This window comes from Saimiri boliviensis, chromosome 1 (genome assembly GCF_048565385.1).
Source record: "Saimiri boliviensis isolate mSaiBol1 chromosome 1, mSaiBol1.pri, whole genome shotgun sequence".
NCBI lineage: Eukaryota > Metazoa > Chordata > Mammalia > Primates > Cebidae > Saimiri > Saimiri boliviensis.
In genome coordinates, this window is record NC_133449.1 from 12,033,632 (window position 1) to 12,043,596 (window position 9,965).

The window sequence follows — 9,965 nt, forward strand, 5'->3', positions numbered from 1 at the left end:
ACTCTATTTATATACATTGTAGGAAAAACCACTGCATTGTGCCTTGTTACATTAAAAGAAGTTTATAGTTACAAGTTTTATGCTTTTCCTAAGGAAATTTTTTCATTATGTCCTTCCTTTGTTCAAACACATACTGTGCATGTTCTACAGGAAAGAATAATGTATCTGATGTTTGACACCTGAGTTCTTTTTTTTTTTTTTTTTTTGAAGTAAAGTGTGGGTTTTAATGTTTATTTACAGGAGGCTGCAAGATATGAAATTCCACACAGAAATAAGAAATGTAGCCAGAGGACAAGCTTCATACAGTATGTACAGTTGGAACTGTTCAAGTATAGTTTCAGTGTAAAAAGTGCTACAATAACAAACCACATTTAGAAAGAGTTCTTCGTAGAGAAACAGGAAGACAAAATACCAAACATAGTACACAACAGATTTATACCTCAGCTACATGATCTAAAAGTTAAAGGTCCCAGGATCCCATCCTGAACTTGGAAGGTATAGCCTTCAGAGGTAGTTTCTGGCACAACATTTTGATCTTCCTCTTCCTCTCCAGAGAAATACTTCTCAATTAAGTTTAATGAAGCCTTATACACAGACTCATTTTCATGGTTTTGCAGAGCTTCAATTTTGTCTAAGCCTCCACATTCTTCAATCATTATACTAAGTTTCTCAGTTTCACCTAGTTTCTCAGCAGCCTGAAAGATATTTGAAATGGCATCCAGGATAACCAGAATAATCTTGGTATCTTTTGCAGTTAAGAGGTTCATCAACGGTTCTATTACGCCACAATGAACAAGGTACACAATCTGTTCAACTGTTCCACCACTGGTATAGTTGGTCACAGCCCATACAGCTTCCTTATGTGTCTTAAAATCTGCCTAAGAAAGAACACTGACAAGGAATGGGACTAATCCATGATTCACAACTTGCTGTATCTGGTCCTGATGGCCAGCTGTGATGTTTGACATTGTCCATGTAGCTTCCTTCCAAATGTTAGTTTTGGGGTTGTTGAGCAGGCTGGGAAAGATGGCAAGCGCTCCTGCATCGATCACAACCTGAGTCTGTTCATCTGTACCAGTGACAATATTCCCTATGGCTCATAGTGCAGGAGTCACAATTGGCAATTCAGAAGCTCCTAGAATCTTCACAAGTTGGGGCACAACTCCTGTTTTCACGACCATGTCAATTCGTTCATTTGGACCATCAGTAAGGTAGGAAATAGCCCAGCAAGTATCTGCTAATACTTCTGGATCATCATGATGCAGGAGCCGAACTAAGGTAGGAAGAATCTGCTCAACAGCATCTAACGGGGGTGCAGGATTCTTGTTGCAGCAAAGATTTGAAAGTGTCCAGGTAAGATTACGTAAGTAACCACATGCCAAAGATGACATATCAGGAACTGCAAGAAGAACCAAGAGTGGGTCAACTGCACCGTACTTAATAACCAAATCTCGGAACACTGAGCCATCACCTGCAATGTTTCCTAGCGCCCATACAGCTTGTTCACTGATGTGAGCATGGGGAGATGCCAACAGAGAAATGAATGCTGGGATGGCACCTCCATCTACCACAGCCTTGGTTTGTAATGATGTCCCAGAAGCAATGTTAGTGAGTGTCCAAGCAGATTCAAACTGAATGGGACTACAATCAGTTCTGCCCAAGAAGGACACAAATTTTGGAATCAAACCAGCCCGGATTATGTTGTCTATGGGGGACTGTTTTTCTCTAGAAAGTAGTTTCCTGGCAGCTTGAGTAGCTTGGAGCTGACTTTCCATGTTGTTGCTATTTATGCCTTTGACAATGTCATCAACAGACCAATTTACAGTGCCCTGGTTGTTGCGGTTTTCCTGCAGCGGAGAAGTAGCATCATCAGGAAATGAGCTTACATTTCTCCTCTTCAGCATCTAATCATCCTTCTTAGCCATCCGCTGCTCACATTGACTTCTATTCTGCAATGCCTCATTTCTGTACTGTCTTTTCCTTTGTTCTTGAATCTGTTAAGACGGGCAGCTGGTGTATGTGCATTCTCATTGGTGGACATGGTTATGAGACAAAGGGAGAAAGCTGCGAAGCAGGCCCGGGCTTCCACAGGAGGCTTAAGTGGGGATCCGCGGCTGTAGGGAGGCTGCACTACAAGCAGCCACCTCGGCTCAGCTCAAAGACCGTGTCGACACCTGAGTTCTAATCCCAGTTCAACGCTGGGTCTATAGCCCTAGGAAGCCAGTTCCTCCTACAGGCCAAAGTTTCATTTGTAAAGTGGGGGCAAATATTGATATTGGGTGTTTTTGTTTTTTTTTTTGAGAAATAAGTGAGGTACTATATTTACAAATACTTATGATGGTTCCATGTATACTCAAGTATCTAACACATGACAGTTGCTGAAGAAATAATGAGTTATTCTTTTGAAGTCACCCCAATTGTTTCCCCACTTATAAAATTTGAGCAGATTCTGTATGTTATACCTAATTATAAAGTTTCCATCCATATTCTGGAAAAAATTTCCAACAAGGGAAACCAAAAGGCTATCTAGTGATTCTGTCTGATTCTGTAAATGAACATTCAAGAGATGGCCACATCCCTCGTATTTTTCAGTAAATGTATTTGTTTTTAAAATTCCGGGATAATGTTCTTATTTTATAAATGTTTATAAATTTGGAAAGAAAGTTGACTTTAATTCATTTATCTACATACAATGCTAAACTTGGGTTTTCTGTTACATAAAACCTTTGATTATGATACTAAACCCATTGAATATTATAACAATTCTTGGATATCATTGTAAGGAAAAGCAATCAGCTTTGCTTTTTACCATCTCCCATATATTACTTAAAATTGATGACTACAGTAACTGACAAGTCCAAACCTGTTTAATGACAAAAGTTCAATGCAATTTCACAAACATCTCAGTTACGATGACTTTTACAGTAAGATTCTGGGAGCCTGTATGTGAATTCAGTACAAATACACATGATCTCTCTTCTAAGATGTGAACGGGTTCTCAAGGTCCTTTGAGATTCATCTGATTCATTGATATTTGGTCTTGTCATTTTAAAATGAAAAGATAACTTCACATTTTCTACTTCCTTTCATTATGTTGGACTGCTTCAATTAGACACAAATATATACTTAACATTTATCTTCATCACCTGATTTATTTCCCAATTTACTGATGACAGTAGGCTTTGTAGAAAGCAACAACGACAGAAACCAAGGAGGCGAGTGGAAATATGTAAGAACCCCAGAAGCAGAAAGCAGTGGAACTCATTCAGCAAATCATCAGCACTGGAAAGCATGGCCCTCAAACTCAACAAGTTTCCTGTAACTAATGTGGTCAGCTGTTTCATTTACTGGTTTTACACAGCCCCGAGTGTTTTCCAGACCTAGACTCATGTCATACCTCTAAAACCCAGGAAGAATAAGAATAAAAGAAGGGATACAATCCTGTCATTTGCAGCAACACAAATGAGCCTGGAGGACATTACGTTACATGAAATAAGCTGGACACAGACTCATATGTAGAAGCTAAATAAGTTGATCTCATAAAAGTGGAGGGTAGGACAGTGGTAACTTAAGGTTGAGAAGGGTAGAGGGAAGAGAAGGAAAGAGAAGGATGGGGGACAGGGAGAAGCTGGTTAGTGGATACAGATTTACAGCAAGGAGGAGTAAGTTCTAGTGCTCTTAAAGCCCAGTAGGGTGACTATAGCTAACAATTTTCTTCTGTACTTTCAAGTAGCTAGAAGAAAGGATTTTGAATGTTCTCAACACAAAGAAATAAGAAATGTTTGAGGTGATAGATATGCTAATTGCCCTATTTTATCATTATACACTGAATATGGGTATCAAAATATCACATTGTATCCCATAAATTGGTACAATTATTATGTGTCAATTTAATTTTTTTAAAGATAGGTAGGAAAGGTAAAATGAGGAAAATAGCATTAGACAGAATTTAAATTAGGTGCCTTATTTCAGGTGGTAACAAAGTTTATTCAATCATTCACGGTATTATCTCAAATTTAGAGTTATTAAAGTACTTTGACAATGGGCTTCATTTCACTTACTTATAATAAACCTGTGACAGAGGAATCATTTCATAGAAGAAGAAATCAAGTCTCAGGAGACAGAAGAAATTTGCTTAATATCATTCAAGTAAAACCTAGACTTAAACCCAAGTTTTCAAGTTCCAAGTCCATTGTTCAGGTAAACTTACCCCAGTTACATATTATTTCCCCAGCACTGTGCTGGATCTCATGGAGATGCCAGGATGAATAAGCTCTGGCCCTTGATGCAGGGACAATGAGAAATGGTTAATCTGAAGACCTCAGCTCATATGCGAATCCAGAATGGATGCAGATGGTCAAAGAGAAAAGGAAACTCTCATTCACTGAGCACGATTCTGTGCCAGACAGTGTCCCATGCCTTCTTGCAATGGTGGGAGGCAAGTAAATCATTTTTTCCAGATGCAGAAAACAGAAACCCAGAGATTTTGTTTAAATTTTCATTATTATTTTCAGACCAAGCAAGTGAGACAGATAAAATCTGAACACAAATATCAGCTCTCAAAATGATTACTGTTGACTCACCTCACTGGGCTGTGAGTCTGCAGGGCTGGATTTGATCTCAATCTTGATACTTATAAGACAAGACCATGTGTCTGCATGTATGTGTATACAGAATATTAGATATTAGCAAATTGCTGACCTTGAATCTGATTCTTAACCTCTCTACCATTAAACTCCCTCAATCATAAAATGGCCATAATTATACCAGCTTTGCAGCATGTGTTGCTCAGAATAAATTAAATGTCATATGCCTAGCACACATCTGGAAAATGGTGAGACTCATAAATGTTTATTTATTTCCTTCCTTTCTGAAATCTGCAGGAGTGAGACTGCCCTTCTCTTAGGACAGTCACCTTGGACTATAGAAAAACAAAAAGAGTTACTGCAAAATGTACTTGAATGAATTACACTGGAAGTTAATTTTCTTCTAGATACATGAGCCCAATTCTACAATAATTCAGCTATTAATAAAACTATAGGAATAACAATGTGCAGCATTGTTACAGCAGTTGATCATCATAGTAACACTAAGCAGCAGATAGGACAGTTTTACTATTATTATTCTCATTTTATCAATGGTCAAGACTTGAGGAAACTAAATCAATGGCCCCAAGTCCCAAAGCATCAGTTTAGGAGCCAGAACAAGGCCTTCTTATTGCAAGTCCACTGTCTTTGACAATATCCAAGACAGTACAGCATACACGTCAAACCAAAAGAGACATATGACCACGAAGGAAAACTTAGTAAACAAGATTTGAGCCTCTCTGAAAACTGTAAAGAAAAGGTCTGTTACAGGGTGATGTCACCACTAAGCACTGCGGAATATTGTCACATCTGAAAAATGATGGAAGTATGCCGGCATTGCCTGGGAACAGATATCCTCAGGGCCCCTGTCATCTGGAGGTGGAAATGTGTGTTGAGGTCAGGGAGAGGAGCTCCTGTCAGCAGGAAGAACCATTGCTATTTCTGTTCAGGAAAAACAAGAATGACATCTGTCAAGGCCATTATTCTTTCAGACGTGGTTGGGATGAACAAGTGATAAGGTTGAGTTTGTAATATTTCCTCGAGAATGAAACGTCTCAAATCTCAGAATACAGAGTTTTAAGAGCTGTGCAGTGCCTTAGAAATCATGCTTGGAGGCCAGAAATAAAACCTGAGACTTGAAATTAAGGAATACCCCAACTTCAAGCCCAAACTCTGTCCTTTGGTCTCCAAAGCCCGGTTTTTGCACCTGTAAATGAGTCTAACATAAAAGAATGTGAGTCAATACACATGAAAGCACTTTGAGAACTGGAAAGCTCTTTGCAAATTTAAGATATTTTAAAAAAATTAATAAAAAAATGATCCAGACTGGTCCAGCTATTAGTATTAGAAAAATGAATGTGAACTCAGGGTTCTAGATTACAGTTCAATACTTATTTCATGACCAAATCTTGTCACAACAATGGGACCAGTATTGCCGATGTCCCTGGGATTGGTACTGGGATGAAGAGAAAACCACCAAGACTGATGTCTCCTTTTACTGCTGAAAGGACCAGGCTAGGATGGTCATTTTCAGTGTTCCATCAGCTGCTGGTCTTACCTTTGACAAATTACCTGTAACATATTGCATAGTCTTTGTTTTTCTGCCTGTTGCCCAGAATTGAATAGATTATACACTCCTTGAAGGAAAATACTGTTCTATTTATATTTCTTTATGTATCATCAACATATACTAAAGATTCTGGCCTGAGAAGAAGCTCTATAAATGCAGAATAAATGGCTCTTACACTCCAGAAGCTCCTGCTCTAGTTAACAGGCCAGACTCCAACAGGAACTGCAATGGAGAAAAAACATGCGTTAGAGAATCACGGGCTGGGTGTGGGGTTGAGGGAATTCATTCTTACTCTGAAGAAAAAATTATGCTGTTAATAGCGTTAGGTGAAAACTAAAGGAGCAGAGAATGTGTCTAATAGGTGTCCGAAAAAGCATCCTAACATCCTAACAAAGCCACAGAATTAGGTAAGGATTGCATCCTACTTAACAGCAGGACAGACTGGGCTTATGCCGCAACCTGTACCCTCTGGATGCCAGTCTAGGGGCTGACTGAAGCCTTGATCTCAGGAATTTGTATTGATAGAGTAAGAGGCCACATCTCCACTTATGCCCAACTCTCAGTCTCGTTTCTGTGTCACTCCCAATTTCTGTGATTTCTGGAGCATGCTGTGCTGTTTTACTCCTTCTTTCCTTGCTATGTATCGTTTTCTCTCATGGAATAACATTTTTCAACAGATATCCACATTTCCCCAAGACACTTACACAAACCATTCAAACATCCTTAAAACTGCGCTCAGACATCCCCTGCTGGGTGGTGCCTCGCTTAACCTTGTAGCGAGATCTCTTCTTCAGCTAAATATATGTCTACTGTTATATGTATCACACAGAACCTAATGATTTGTTTATACCAATCCGTATTATAAAGATGAGGACAGTGTTATCCACCCCCAAATACACCCACTGAGCATAATAGCCTGGGGCCTAAAACATCATTTTTCAGTAGGTTAATGCATAACATAATAATGGACTAAAACAATTACTGAGAGCTTGCTGCTTTAACCCTCACCTGGTTGTGGCTGATGCATACAGGTGTGCTGGGATGGACACACTGCCCAAGACTGTAGGCTTAGTAATGAGGCTATAGCATTTACACAGGCTATGGATACAACTTTAACATTTTAATTTACTTTTATCTAAATCAACAAGGTCCTGGCTGCAATTCTCCTGCTCAATAAATTAAAAAAAAATTGTTACAGGCAACTTAGTAGGAGATTTAGTAGTGAGGGCTTTGGTAATTTCCCACCTGCTAATGGGTAAACACAGCAGTCCTAGTACTTCCAGGGCTATGGGCACTAAATGGCAATTCTCTGGCTGCAGCTTCTAGCAATGTATTTACTCAGCTGTTAGTGGGACCAGCAGCTGGGAATGGGTTCCCCAGCTAGTTATAAGAAAACTACCAGGGACTCATTTATTTACTATTAAACTGTAAGCACTTGGCAGGGCATCTGGTCCCACTTTCCTAGGTTATGGTTGGGTTCTCATGAGACCTTGGTTGTTAGGAGAGCAGCTGGAATATTTAAAATGTCAAGTAGGAAATTCAGAAGTTTTAGCATCTCACCACAATTTTTTATGGGATGAAAGACATGTTAGGCTGAATTGGAGCACATTTGGGATCTCTGATGTTGCATAGATTGAATTTATCTTCCATAGACTCAATATACCTGAAATAGTTTTGTTTGCTTTTACAGTGTAAGGTTTGTTTGAGTTGGACATGACAGTGGAGTCTTACAAGGGATTTTGTGGGTGACCAGTGACTAGAAAAAAACAACAGTTGGGTCGTAGGGAAACTACCTGGTCTAGTGGAGAGAAAGGACAGAGCTGGTGTTTGACATGGCTAGGTTTTCATCTTGATTTTTTTCGCTTCATGCCATAACCTTGGAAAAAGTCCTGTAATTCCATGAAGTTTAATTTTATCATCTGTAAAATTCAGTGATGGTGTCTACTGCAGGGAACTCTAAGGATGGTTGCATGCTAAGTAGCATCTTATTAGACATGATAATTGACATAGGAAATACTTGTAAATGTTGCAGAGATTGATTCTGCCTGATGCTGTAAGAATTAAAATATTTTTCAAATTTCATTTCACCCACTTATTTAGTTAAAGACTTATATGTTACAAAGGCAGTTAACCTAAGTATATAGATTATGTTCCATTTTTCTTGTCTAGATAATTACTGGACATGATGTAGATGTTCCTCAGTAAATAGGTGTTTTTCAACCTTCCAAATAACATTTTGTTTCTTTTTCCAAAGTGGAATCCTATAATGCTGTTTGGTGAAACCCCTTGAATGATTCCATTTTGCTTAATTATAACTTTCTGTTTTGGACCATGTCCATAATATCAGACAAAGTTTAATGAAAAGTGCAGAAGAACTGAGTTTAAAATCTAGCTCTCTATTATTTGCTATATGACTTAAACATACATTTTTAACACTCCCCTCCTCCATTTCAACCTCTGTAAAATGATGACAGCAATATTTACACCCCATAGAATTGGAGAGATTCATTGTGTTACAAATGGGAAAGCATGAGCCCAGTACCCACAAACATGTGCTTCATATTCACGTTTCAATTGATAGTGAATAGAAAATGCACTAATGCATGCTAAGCTACTCAACATGAATTTTAGGAAACAGTAGACCAAAGTGAGGGCCATTTGGCAGTATATTTATTATAGGGCTATTCTGGCCCTAGACCAATCGACATCTAAATTTACTCCATACCTACCCCACTGCAGACAAACAGTTCCCAAATATGGCAGGGCTGTCCAATTTTTCTGGCTTCTTGTTCTTTCTACTTCCCATAACTCACCAGCCTATTTCTTGCCATTGTGCACTGGCAGAGGGTGCTCTCTTGGCTAGGATGTCCCACCTTCCCTGCCACCACTGCCTGCCCCCTCTTTGCCTACCCCCACACACATAGGCTTTTTCATTCTTAAAATACATTTGCTATCAATGATTCTATAATTACTTACTTAATAAACCTTTCCCCACAGACAGGAGAATCTCCCCATGAATGCAAGATACAGAAGTATTTTAAATATAAGATAAAAAAGGATTAAAAAAGGATACAGGTGCTAGTTCTAATGACATTATTGTACCTGGAAAGCCTCCAACTCTCTTCTCCACCTATCACAGTCAGTTTTTTCTTCCTTGCTTTGTTAACTCATATATTCATCCCAAAACTTGTTCACCTATTATTCATTAGACATTTCATTAAGTATAGAAAATAGAAAAAAACAATGCTGAGCAAGACATACTCCTCAACCTCATGAAGTATGTTGAATAGTTAGAAAGTTGCAGATCAGATTTTCATTTTAAAAAGATTATTTGGACAGACTAAGAAGGAGGCATGAGGGAGAAAAACCTAGCATTAGAAAAATCCATTAAAAGGTGGTTGTGATAAATTCAAATCAGAGTTGATGATGGCATACACAAGGAAAATAGCAGTGAAGTGGAGAAAATTTGGATGGATAGCAACAGCAACAGTAATTCTTTATGAAATATTTTCTATGCATTAGGAACTGTGCAAAATGCTTTACATACCTACTTTCGGTTGATCCTCAGAACTCCTTACAGAAGATATCTTCCTTAAACAGATGAAGAAATTAAGAGATCAGTTATTTGCCAGAGGTGACACAGGAAATAAACATCAGAGCAGGGATCTAAACTCAGATGTGTCTGTCCCAAAGTCCAAAGCCTGAGCTCTTAAGAAGAACTATGTGTGCTGCTTGGCTTGATAGAGGACACAATCAATAGGCAGCATCACAAGGTTTCCTAGATGCAGTTTATGTGCCAACTCATACCC

General features: G+C 38.7%; 1 pseudogene; it reads right to left on the reverse strand.

Annotated features, from left to right (window-relative positions):
* Nucleotides 1-279: 279 nt before the first annotated feature.
* Nucleotides 280-2,067, reverse strand: LOC101043308 (importin subunit alpha-1 pseudogene; annotated as a pseudogene).
* Between the last annotated feature and the right edge of the window lie 7,898 nt (nucleotides 2,068-9,965).